The 12,948-nt window shown below is 31.9% G+C and overlaps 1 protein-coding gene across 1 annotated transcript in view; it reads right to left on the bottom strand.

Moving 5' to 3' along the window:
- The window catches only part of LOC117177384, a 35,368-nt gene that overhangs the window by 16,060 nt on the left and 6,360 nt on the right, over positions 1-12,948 (bottom strand). The window lies entirely within an intron of this gene.

The raw sequence follows: 12,948 nt of genomic DNA, 5'->3' as shown, positions 1-12,948 counted from the left end.
CAGACTGAGGCATCGCTTATCAGTCAGGGATGGTCAAGTAAAAATACACGTGAGTGAGTAGCCTCTCTGCAAAGAAACATGCAAAAAGTATTCTAGATACGCCATTCTGGCGCAAAATTTTATCACGACGCGTTGCTCTAGATTTCGTTTCTCCATTTTCGTGACGAGCACCACTAACACACGTCTACTCAACACGACACAGCAGGCGAACTAAACAAGCTAAAGCGATGGTGAATATACTCGTATCATGGAGAGGGAAAGGATGCCCGGGATGGGGAAGGGAATTTTTAGGTAGCAAGTTTACCACAAGCGAGGCAACAAAATCAGTCTCATTACTTGTCACACCTCGTAAGTGAAGTACCCCGATCAAAAAATGATAATCCACTCAAAATTGATTTTTTTCTATGGTGGGTATCCTGGGAACCTGGGTTTATGACCATGTCTTTATTAACTCTCTTTCTCGTTTGTAGGGTTCAAATTTTGTAATTAATTTTCCATGCTCTTCTAATAGAGATAGAAACTTGAAGGTTTGCACGCAAGTCAGAAATGTATGACAGGGCAATATAACACAGTAATTATCATTGTGATATGGGTTTATGACCTGGTGAACTTTTTTCCTTTTTTCCAAAATTTTTGACAATTATACTTTGAATATGTCAAATATTTAATTATGAACAAAATACCGTGGTTTCATGTTTCTACCCGACCCTTGACTTCCTGTATAACGCCCCTTCGCCTCCCTCTTCCTTGCCCAAGGGTGTCAAAATTGCTAAGGCTGACACTAAGTGTTTCTAAAAAAGAGTAAATTAATACGTTAAAATAATGTACTCTGTTTTTCATGGTCACATACCTAATACAGTATAAAAAGAAGCCTTCTTTTAAAGGCTAGGTACGTTGAGAAAAATGATGGCATAAACATACGTTGTAACGCATGTATATGCGCAGTTTTTGGAAAAGCGCCATCTTGCGCGAGCAATACTAACAATATGAAATCCTGCATGATTTAAATAAAAGTGCGAAAACGCATGCAAAATATAAGCTTATTAAATACTCCTATTGCTTGAAATCAAATGACTGCCAAGAAAAATGATGTTAAGGAGTTACTGAGCCTAGCTAGAGGAATAAAATCAAATCTTTTGAGACCAATCAGTAGGTTCAATTTAGATTTTAATTTTGTGAAATTGAAGAATCTTTCCAATCTTTTGTAAAGAACTTAAATTAAAACAAATTTGAAATATTCTTTAATTTTCATTAGTTGAATCTTTATGTTGCAAATATTTCATTGGAAATCTCTTCAAACTTTTTGAAACCTTGAAAACACTTCTAAATTGTATTTCGATATCATCACAGTTTTATCATTTTCACTGACTGCTGAAAAATTTTAAAAAGATTTACATTTTTCTAAAACTCTAAAAAAATTCTTCAAAATAAAAAAAAAATGTCTTATACATGTTCTAGATTATTTTTTGATCCTAATCTTAAAACGAAATGTGCATTTAAAAAAAGACTTTTTTCGTTTAAATAGCTACTGCGGTATCTGCGCAGTAGCATAGTTATCGTATATAGTACACTGAAAAAAATCATTCCTAGTACCAAGTAAATTGATTTACTTGAATCGTATTTCTTAGCACCAAGAACATATTCTTTAAAAGAAGTAATTTTTATTTAAATCAGGCATATATCTTTTTTGATGTAAAAAAATATATTCTTCGGCTGTATTTTCTTGATTGAAATACATATTTCTTACATTCAAGAAAATGATTTTCTTAATTCAAAACGTCTAGATTCGTTGAAATGTAATTTTTCGTTTAAAGACATATATATTTTATTCAAAAATTTCGATTCTTTGAACTGATTCGGGACACATTTTAATCAATAATTTTTCCGTACTTGATCAAGAACTTAGGTTTATTGAAATCAAAGACATAATAATTTAATTCAAAATAATATTAATTAAATTACAGTATATATTCTTTGTCACAAAAAGTTCATGTATTTATAGTAATGGAGCATTTATTTATATGAACAAGGTATTTTGTTTACGTAAATTCTTTTTTTTTCGGTGGAAGAAAATAAAGGGTTTTTCAATAGGCACGCTACAAAAGTAGACCGATAGTGACAGCAAACGATGCAATTTTTTTTCCTGCTCTTTTGACATTTCTCTTCAGTAAGGTTTGCCATTTCATCATGGAAAGATATACGATCCAATAGCGAGTCGAAATTATTAAAATTTACTACCGAAATTCGAAGTCAGTGGCTTCAACTTTAAGAGTGCTACGTCCAATTTATGGTCGTCATAATCGTCCTGCCAGATCAACAATTAATCGTCTAGTGGAAAAATTTGAGTCCACAGGTAGAGTGCAAAATGTTCCCGTGCCAGTGAGACAAAGAAGTGCCCGTAGTGTCGAGAATATTGCTGCCGCTAGCGCATCAATTGAGGAAGACCATAATCAGTCGCTCAGACGTCGTTCTCAAGCGTTGGGTTTATATGTGACGTCGTTGTGGCGTATTATGCGAAAAGATCTTGGCCTACATCCTATCAAGATCAAATTGACCCAAGAACTGAAGCCGCTTGACCACCAGAAGCGATGTATGTTCGTGAATTGGGCTGAGCAACAACTTGAAAATGATCCAGATTTTCATCGAAAAATCATCTTCAGCGATGAGGCTCATTTCTGGCTGAATGGCTTCGTCAATAAGCAAAATATGCGTTATTGGTCAGGCAGCAATCCACACGAACTCCATGAGTCAACATTACATCCCGAAAAAATTACGGTTTGGTGCGGTTTATGAGCCAGCGGCGTCATTGGGCCGTACTTCTTCCATGATGATCAAGACCGGCACGTTACTGTAAATGGGAATCGCTACCGCTCAATGATAACCGCATATTTTTGGCCCGAATTGGATGACATGGACTTGGACAATATGTGGTTTCAACAGGACGGCGCCACAAGCCATACAGCGAATGTCACAATCGATTTATTGAAAACCAAGTTTGGTGAGCGTGTTATCTCACGAAATGGCCCAGTCAATTGGCCGCCTCGGTCGTGCGATTTGACGCCGTTAGACTATTTCCTGTGGGGCTACGTCAAGTCTATGGTCTATACCAACAAGCCAGCGACGATTGATGAACTTCGTACGAATATCGAACGTGAAATTGCAGCAGTATCGGCCGAATTATGCTTGAAAACCGTCGAAAATTGGGTACAGCGTCTTGACTTCTGCAAGCGTACCCGTGGTGGCCATGCAAAAAAAATCGAGTTCCATATATAATGGCATCGAATGTACTTTCACATGAATAAAGAATTTCATTTATATCCAAAACCGTTTTTGTTTTATTTAAAAAAACTTTTGTAGCGCTCTTATTGAAAAACCCTTATTTCATTTAATTACTAGAAATAAATTATTTGTAACAAATAAACATATATTCCAACGAAGTGATTTTTTAAAATCAAAAATGTAATAATTTGGCGTAATTTGTTTCAATTGAATACTTCTTTAGATTAAAGAGATATATTGTTAAATTAAATATCCACGTTTTTGATTTTAAGAAATATTTCTTTGGTATTGATGGTGAGGTTTAAATACGGGTTTGCGCCTTAAAATTTCCATGTTAGGTTAGCGTCGTGGTCAAGGCTTTGGAATTTACACTCGATGGACCCAAGTTCAATTTCTGATGAGGGTGGATTTTTCTTTGGATTTTTCTGTTTCAGGTTCATCAAGATTTTAAGTTGTGTGATTTGTGTTTAAATTAAATATGTATATCAATAGCAATAATAATTATAATTTAAGCTAAAAGAAATCCAATTGCTTATTTAGGAAAATATGTACTACAATTGAAGTACCAACTACTTTATTGCACTCGCACATGGTCAAGGCCAAAGAAATATTTTTCCAATTCATGGCACATTCATTTAAAACAATGAGTCATTCATTTAGTGTAAAATGTATATTTTTGTCTTCAATTAATATTTCTTTAATTCAAAGAAATATTTCGCTTCGACCAATAGGTCGTATTTATTTGTCTCAAATAAATGTTTCTTTGAAAATAAACAGGACATTCACTTACTTCAGCCAAGTAAAATTCACTTGGTACCAGTAATTCTTTTTTTCAGTGTATATATAGTGTATATATAGATTCATAAAAATCGATTAATATTTGCAATAATAATAGCAATTTTAAAGTGCACACGACAGTATAGCCAGATACGTCGTAGCGTTTCGAACCATGCGAAACGAACTATCTTTTCATTGACAAGAGATTCATGCCGGTTACGAAACCTAACATTTGAAAGGATGAATGAATACAATTTTAATTGCCAGAATTTGTTTTCTTAATATAATTGGAAGAAAGTGAAAAACATTTCCGGAAAATCGAGTAATAATTGCAGTAAGAATGAAAGCGTTGAAGTCCATTCAAAAGTGTAACTTTGCCGACAACTTGACACCTACTCCCTCAATCTGAATAAAAGGTGCTTTATCTAAACTGCTCATTTAAAAAGTGTTATTAATTTCGAATAATAAGCTTTACTAAATGAATTAGCAGTTTGCTAGTTAACAATGTGAGAAAAGCTTACTAGAGCAACTACTGACTTCTTTTGATAAAAATTATCATTTTCAGCTTGTGCACTTACTTGAATTTCAAATTATGAACTTTTTAATAACACGAAACGAAAAATTGGGTTAAAAAGATGATTGCAAGTATTCTATCCATATATAAACGGACAAAATTGTTCCAATGTATATTTTTGAGAGATGTACAGCCTCCTTGAATCACAGACATCCACACCTTTATATTCGGTAAATATTACTTTGCGAGTTTACAAGTTCGAATCCAGTTTTCGGGCAAATATTATCATTAAAAAATAACAGCAAATTCTGGTAATTAATCCATTTACTGTTATTGGCGGTAGGTCTTCTTAATATTTGTACAGTTTTCACATAAATTGTTATGTGGATTACACATTTTAATAGGTGACACGCAGTATAGGTGACACACAAAACCCTAAAAGTTGTAACAGTAACATCGGTTTCGACGGTATACCCTCACATAGAAGAAATTCTAACACAGGGAAGATTCTGCTAAAGCTACAGGTCTTTCAGTAATAATAGGCATGGCATGAGGGTGGTCTGACATTTTTTTCACATACTTTCATGCATATCGCCCATGATTCAACATTTACTTTTCAAAAATTTGGAAATTTTCAAATAATATAAAAAATTATTTTTTTCGTAGATTCAAAAATTTCATTCAAAATTTGCACTGGATACCAAATATATATCAAAACTATTCTAGCCGAATTTTTCGATGAGCCCACAATTTTAAAAATTAGAGCTTTTTTAAAATTTAAAAAATTTTTTTTCAAATTATGGAAATTTTTGTCAAAGTTTCTTATATATGGGTGAAAGACCTGCAAATTATTCAGAAAATTTTTTTAATTTTTAAGAAAATTAGAAAAGTTATATACTTTTCAAAAATTTGAAAATTTTCAAAAAATATAAAAAAATTGTTTTTTTTCATAGATCCAAAAATTTCATTCAAAATTTGCACTGGATACCAAATATATTTCAAAACTATTCTAGCCGAATTTTTCGATGAGCCCACAATTTAAAAAATTAGAGCATTTTTTAAATTTAAAAAATTTTTTTTCAAATTATGGAAATTTTTGTCAAAGTTTCTTATATATGGGTGAAAGACCTGCAAATTATTCAGAAAATTTTTTTAATTTTTAAGAAAATTAGAAAAGTTATATACTTTTCAAAAATTTGAAAATTTTCAAAAAATATAAAAAATTGTTTTTTTTCATAGATCCAAAAATTTGATACAAAATTTGCACTAGATACCAACTAGATTTTAAAACAATTATAGCTGCATTTTTCTATTTTGCCCACAATTTAAAAAATTAAGAGCATTTTCAAAAATTTCATTTTTTTTAATTTTAAAATTTTTTGTTAAAATTTTACATATATGGGTGAAAGACCTGCAAATTAATCAAATAAAATTTTAATTTTTAATGAAAATTAGAAAAGTTATATACTTTTCAAAAATTTGAAAATTTTCAAAAAATATAAAAAATAGTTTTTTTTCATAGATCCAAAAATTTCATACAAAATTTGCACTAGATACCAACTATATTTTGAAACTATTATAGCTAAATTTTTCGATTTTGGTCACAATTCAAAAAATTGAGAGTATTTTCAAAATTTTCAATTTTTTTCAAATTTTAGAAATTTTTGTCAAAGTTTCTTATATATGTGTTTTTTAAATTAAATTAATTATTAGTTTACTCTAATTGGACAGAGGACAAAAATTTTAAAATTTCAGAAAAAAATCAAAAAGTCATAATTAACGCCAAATATATGCGAGCAAAGCCCACCGCGCGCTAAGTGTGTGACTTATGATTTTTCCGCGCAGATGGCAGAATGATAAAACAAATTTGATCAAAAGAACGATTTTTGGATTCAACCAATTTTTCAATATTTAGAAATGGAAAATAAGACGTTTCTCCAGGCGCTGTTAATGGAGAATTTTGATTGCTTTTTCTTATTCCAAAAAAATACCTGATATCATCATTATCAGTCCGTACATTATTCTTTTATCTTAGCTATAACTTTAAATGAATCTAAAATTAAACGAAAATTAAAGCCTGGGAAGCGATAAAAATTGTTTGACAAAAATAGATTTTTTCAAGCATTTCCTGAAATCATTGACAAAATTTAGAAAATAAAAACGAAAATTGAAAATTTTAAACTAAACACACTACACACAAAAGAAGCAACCGAAGAAAAGTTTTTCACTCATCATACAAAAATTGGTTTCAAAAATGAACATTTTTACAAACGAGACAAGCTATGTAAAAATGATTAGACAAAAGTTGTTCACTCAAAAGGATCTAAAAATGTGTTAAACAAAAAAATCAAAATTTTTTTAACCAAAAAATATCTGCGAATTTGATACCAAGTAATAAAAAATATGTATAAACTAATAAAATTGATGGAAAAACGACATTGGTGCATTAAAGTGTTGAATAACAAAGTTTTTCCACATTTTTTGAACGTATTTCCGCGTTTTGAGACTCTGAATCCGAAAATCAAGTTCTTACGATAGTGTCTGTCTGTCTGTCCATCCGTCCGTAAATATGATAAGTCTCTAAAAAATAAACGGATTAAATCGAGCTTTAACCTTCAAGCCTTAAAATTAAACATTTGATGTATGTATATTCGCAAAGCTGAAACATTATCCTCGTCAAATTTTTCGATAAAAAGAAAATAATCAGAGTTATAATAAAATTCAAAAAATCAATTTTTGATAGAACGCGAATTTCTGTTTTTGATTATAAAAATGACCTTAAAAATAAAAATGAAAAATGTGTAAAAACACGACAAAAGGTAAGAAAAAAATGGATATACAGATGTTGTTCATTTATAATTGAAATACAAATCGTTTTTTATTTATTTATCGAAATTGATTTTAAAAAATCGAAAAGAAGATTTGTAGCATATTTTTTCTCATCTATAAAAAATAACTTGAAAATAAAAATCTATTCTTAGTAGAACAACGCGAGATAGAGAAAAATGTAGGAAACAAGGATTGTAGTATTTCATTTATTTTAAGGTAGTTTAGAAAATAAATATACATTTACAAATATCTTTCAAAAATATAGAGTGCGTAGTACGAGTGTTACGATGAGAATGTTTACCTCAAAGCGTACATACCATTGATTAACATAATATTTAACTATATTTAATTAAGTAGAAAATTCAGAATATAAAGACGCATATAAAATGTACTGAGTCCTTAAAGAAATATTATTGATCAAATTGCATTCAAGTGTTGCAAGTGCAAAAAACAAACATCCGAGATCGAAGAAGGCATATTTTTTTATAGAAAAGATTTGGCAACACTGCAACTTTTGACAGAGATGACAGATCGAGTAACGACGTAGCGCGCTTAAAGCATCAGTCTAAGGAGATTTTTTTCATGGAGCAGTACACTCCACGCGAACGCTATCAGATTGTTCAAATTTATATTCAACAAAACAAGCCAATTGTGAAAACTCAACGTGCATGGAGACTGGACACTGGCCCGTAAGAGTGCGATATTTTCATCCGATCGCGTTGGTCGCTTTTTATTTGGACGCTTGTGATTAGTAAGTGCCTCACCTGATGAAAATCTTTCATACAAACGATACACGTAGTCGCAGAAGGCGCAGTTTTCACTTTATTCATTTTTCTCCATGCACGCTGAGTTTTCACAATTGAGTTGTTTTGATGAATGTAAATTTCAACAATCTCAGAGCGTTCGCGTGAAGTGTACTGCTCCATGGCAAAAATCTCCTTAGACTGATGCTTCAAACGCGCTATGTCATTACCCGATCTGTCATCTTTCTCAAAAGTTACAGTGTTGCCAAACCTTTTCGTTGAATATGGCCAACCCTGTACACTTTTCATGGTACTTGAGAAAAAAATTGGATGCAAAATAAGGAACAAATGTGAAAGTGATCAGGATAAATAAAATTTGTAGCTTATTCCAAAATTCGTGAATAAGCTGCCCCAGTCCGAGGTACAGAAATAAATTCAATATGTATATTTTATATAACAGAGTTGAAATTGATGTAGAAAAGTTCGCACTTTGAACTAAATCGAGTGCAAAGCACAAGCTAAGTAATGATAATGTGTTCGTTAAAGCCCAGTGAGCTTTGACAAAAGAGAATTACAATCAACAAGTTACAGTTGTCGATGCTTTTACCTTTAGTTCTAAAAGTTCTGAGAACAAATGTGGGTAAAGTACAAAAACGAAGTGTGTGGCGCGGGGTAAATACATTATCGAACGCGAAGTCAGAGAACCAACAGACGCGCGTCACAGGTGCGCTCAAACTTGGAAGTGAAGAGAACCGCCCGCATAGCGACCGATGAGAATGTGCAGACATTAATGCAAAATAGTAGCTTCATGTAAATTGTATGCTAAATACGATATTTTCTGAAATTTCTTATGGACGACTTTTCATTTATTCAATATGAGGCAAGTTTTTATGTATTTTCTATTTAATTTTCAATTTTCTAATAATTATTATTTTGTTAACGGTCTTTTTCCAGTGAACTGTGAAATTTTACTATTTTACGGTGTAAATAATATAGTTGACGAATTTAAAAAATAAGATTTTCTGTTCGATATATTTTTCAGTTGTTTAAGTACTTTCCCCTTTTGAAACGAAAAAGTCAGTATTTTCTGAAATTAATGACACAATTCAAGGATGCTAAAATCATATTTTTTGTTAAGTGTTCGGCAAGTATTTAAACAATTCTTTTCCTCCTTAAGTCGTCCACCGCCATTATTTTTTCATTCAAATCGATTTGAAAAAAAACTATTCATAAAGTAAGTGAACAATATTAATCAAAAGATGATTATTGCAATTAAATTGCGATTAAATTACTATTTCACCCTTTCATGGAATATGTAGGTCGATAGTGTAGCAACACATCAAAAAAAGAATGAAACTAGGTGCGCTACATTATCATGATCAAAGTACATTGGTATGACAATATTACTAAAAACGAATTTTTTATGAACATACTCCAGAGATGAACCGGGACCAAAGCTGGAGTTTTTATAAAAATAATTTTGGAACCCAACACTTTCGAAGAAATTTCTAATTATGAGAGGACGATGTTTATGGAGTTCAGAAGAGATAAGGGAGGGAAGTGGAAGTGGAAGGGTAAGATGGGAGTTGGATAAGATAGAAGGATGAAACAAAGAAAGCGAGCGGACTAGATATAAGGCGTGGATGGTGTTAATTCTTAAGAGGTAGTTGCAAAAAAATATTGTTAAAAGTGCGAGTGTAAGCATGTCAATTTTTTAAGGCCAGCAGGCAGAACAATAAACGTTTATTTATCTAGTAGAAACAAGAACCGTTGGACAGAAAATTTTTAATAAAAAATTGAATGGGTCAGAATAATCAGGATCTGCTCCTGGTAGGCTGATTTTTATAAAAGTTGGTAAAATTATAATGCTGTATCAAGCAAATTTTACAACAGAAGGTTGAACACATGAGAGGAGAATTTATATATTTTAAGAATATGATACAATGAAAAATTTTTTAATTTGCCCGAAAGAGGGTCCAAAACAAGTTTTGATTTAATTTTTCGTGAATTTCTCCCCTTTTAATTTTTCTTAAATATGGATTAAATAATTTCTTGCGAAATCACACTGAAACACAAAATCCAGAGAGCTTTTATTGGATCCCAAGATACCACCATTCTAGTGAGACCGCGCGCCGTCCCTTCACCGCGTTTTCAGTGTAATTATTCACGAGCTCGGTCTTACTAAAATGAAGACCTTTTTCGAGCAAAATCAAATTATTTTTTTATTACATTATATTTTGAAAATATATCGTTGCTGATTAAATCTGTCGAATATTGATCAAAATCCAATTATGACTTGCGGAAATATTGAAAATTCCAACAAAAAAATGTGACCCCGAGATTCAACAAGGTGCAAATTCCGTAATTTAGAAAATTTCCGAAAATGCTTTAGGCTAAAAAATTCGGTGATATTGTATTATAATTTTACCAACTTTCATAAAAATTGAATGTCCTGGGGTAAATCCTGATATATCTGTCTTTTAGTAACATAGAATAATCTATCTTTTTGGGAACTTAAAACAACCCGTGAAGCTCTCCACCCGAAGTATAAAAAAAATCCTTTTCGCATACGTTTGTAAATCGTTCCTAATGTTTGTACATATAATATTTTCGCTGGTATCCTCTTGGTTACTCAGCTAAGCACAAATCAGAATTTCGTGTCGTCGCCTCGAAATTTGAATTTTTCCAATTTTTATTCTTGGATATGTTCATGCGTCCTTTGCACTATTTGTACATATATTTTCGTTTGTACCCTCTTGGTGTCCCCGCTAGGGCCATATAAAAATGTCTTTTTATCCTCCTTAAGTTCGACTTTTTCGAAATTACCTTTTAAACGTATTTGCACATGGTGTTCGCAGTTATTATTAATATTATTATGGTAATTATATTTTTTAGATATTAAGTGGCGCCAGATGTGATTCGCTTGATTTAGAATTTGTCATTGGTCATAGATTTAAAAATTCCAAACAAAATAGCGTATAAGAAAATGGCAGATATCAGAATTTAAATAAACTGTTATGATTCAAGTTAGAAAATAATTATAGGCAGAAATTATATTATGCGCATTCCAGGCAACCCCCAAAAGATCATTCGTAGAACTTTGCATGAAATAGTCCTGAAGAAGTACTGGGGGTGAATTTTTGGGATTTCATAATTTTATTCTAGGGCTTGGGAACGTAACCCGGGGATTTCGCAAGGCAACTTTGATGGCCATTTTCAGTTTAAAAATGTAGTGGCTCTTTCACATAGCGAATTTTCAAAACATTTTCGTTAGAAGAACTGACTTAAAAATTTTTTGGCAGTTTTACATGAATAATCACCGGAACTGATTGGTTAATAGTGTTAAGGGTGGATCTTTGTAATTTTTGAATATTATTATATGGCTAGGAGTATATTTTAGACTTTGGTTTTGGAGTTACGTTAAAATACTAGGAGTAGTTTTTTTTTTTAATTTGTGCATATTATTTCAGGGTTCGGAACGTATTTTGGCATTTTCTGAAGATAAGTTTCGTGATGATTTTTATTTTAAAAGGATCATCCCGCATCTCGGGCACATTCTCTTCATGCAATGTGCGCGCGGCACAACAATTGAAGCGCGCCTAGGGCGCCCGCCTCTTGATTGTCGCGCTGCGCAACATTTTAGATCCTAGTAAAGAAATCTGGTAGGAGTTTTTGAACACTTAAAATTCTCTACAAATTTTTCGCTATGTTGCGTCGCTTATTGGCTCAAAATTTAAATTTTGGATTTTTTGCATATCACGTTGGATAAACAAAAACAAAATGACGAGAACTATTAAAAAATGGTTTCCAAAATGTTGTCGGATCTTTCAAAAGCTACAATAAATGTATTAAAAACATCTAATATATTATAGGAAATTTGTTTCTTTCTTTTTTGGTGGAAAACTTTTATCTATGAATTTGTTTTCGTACTTTTGTCATTTTTTTTCACAAATTTTTCCTTTTTTTAATGTCGTTTTTATGATTGGAACTAGAACTACGCGTCCTAAATAAAAGCGATGCATAAACAATGTGCAGCTTTTTTTTCTCTTGACTTTTCTTCATATTGTTCGCTGTTTGGTTTAAAATTTTGCTTTTCGATTGATCTTCAAAGCTTAAAAATGCTATAACTCTAATAATTTTATATTTTTTCTTTTAGGTCGGACAATCAGACATGCGCCTTCGTCAAAACTCGATTTTCAGATTGAGAGGGTTCCAAAACATGGAGATCCATTGCGAATCCGTGGTGTCAAATTTCGGACAATTCTAATACGTTCTCAACCATAAATGAAAAGCATGTGAAAATATATTTTCTGCTTTACGTGTAGAAACTTCGCACCTGCTTCTCTAAAATTGCTAGGGGTGGATTTTTCGGATTTATGAATATTTACTGAAAATTCCTATATAGGTTCCTATATAGGATCCTATATAGGAACCTACATAGGATCCTATATGTTTCACCTATAGGTGCCACCTATAGGAAATGACATAGGATCCTATATAGGTGCCTATGTAGGACGCTCCCTAATAAGGTACCTAATACGAGGGTAGTTCAATAAGTCCTTAGAATGACCAACAGATGGCGCGCGAATCGCTCCAAATCATGTTTTCAGTCAGCACCACTCCCGCCTAGATATATGGTGCAGTCACAGTGCACATCTTCTGAGTTTACGCGTTTTTATAACCAATTGAAAAAAAAATTGTTCTTTAAGAAAAATGGAAAAAAACGAGTTCAGAGCGGTAATCCAACATTTTCATTTAAAGGGTTTAACTCCATATGAGATAAAAAATGAATTGGACTCAGTTGAT

The sequence above is a fragment of the Belonocnema kinseyi genome, chromosome 7 (assembly GCF_010883055.1).
Source record: "Belonocnema kinseyi isolate 2016_QV_RU_SX_M_011 chromosome 7, B_treatae_v1, whole genome shotgun sequence".
Taxonomy (NCBI): domain Eukaryota; kingdom Metazoa; phylum Arthropoda; class Insecta; order Hymenoptera; family Cynipidae; genus Belonocnema; species Belonocnema kinseyi.
This window is presented reverse-complemented; position numbering and strand designations above follow the sequence as displayed.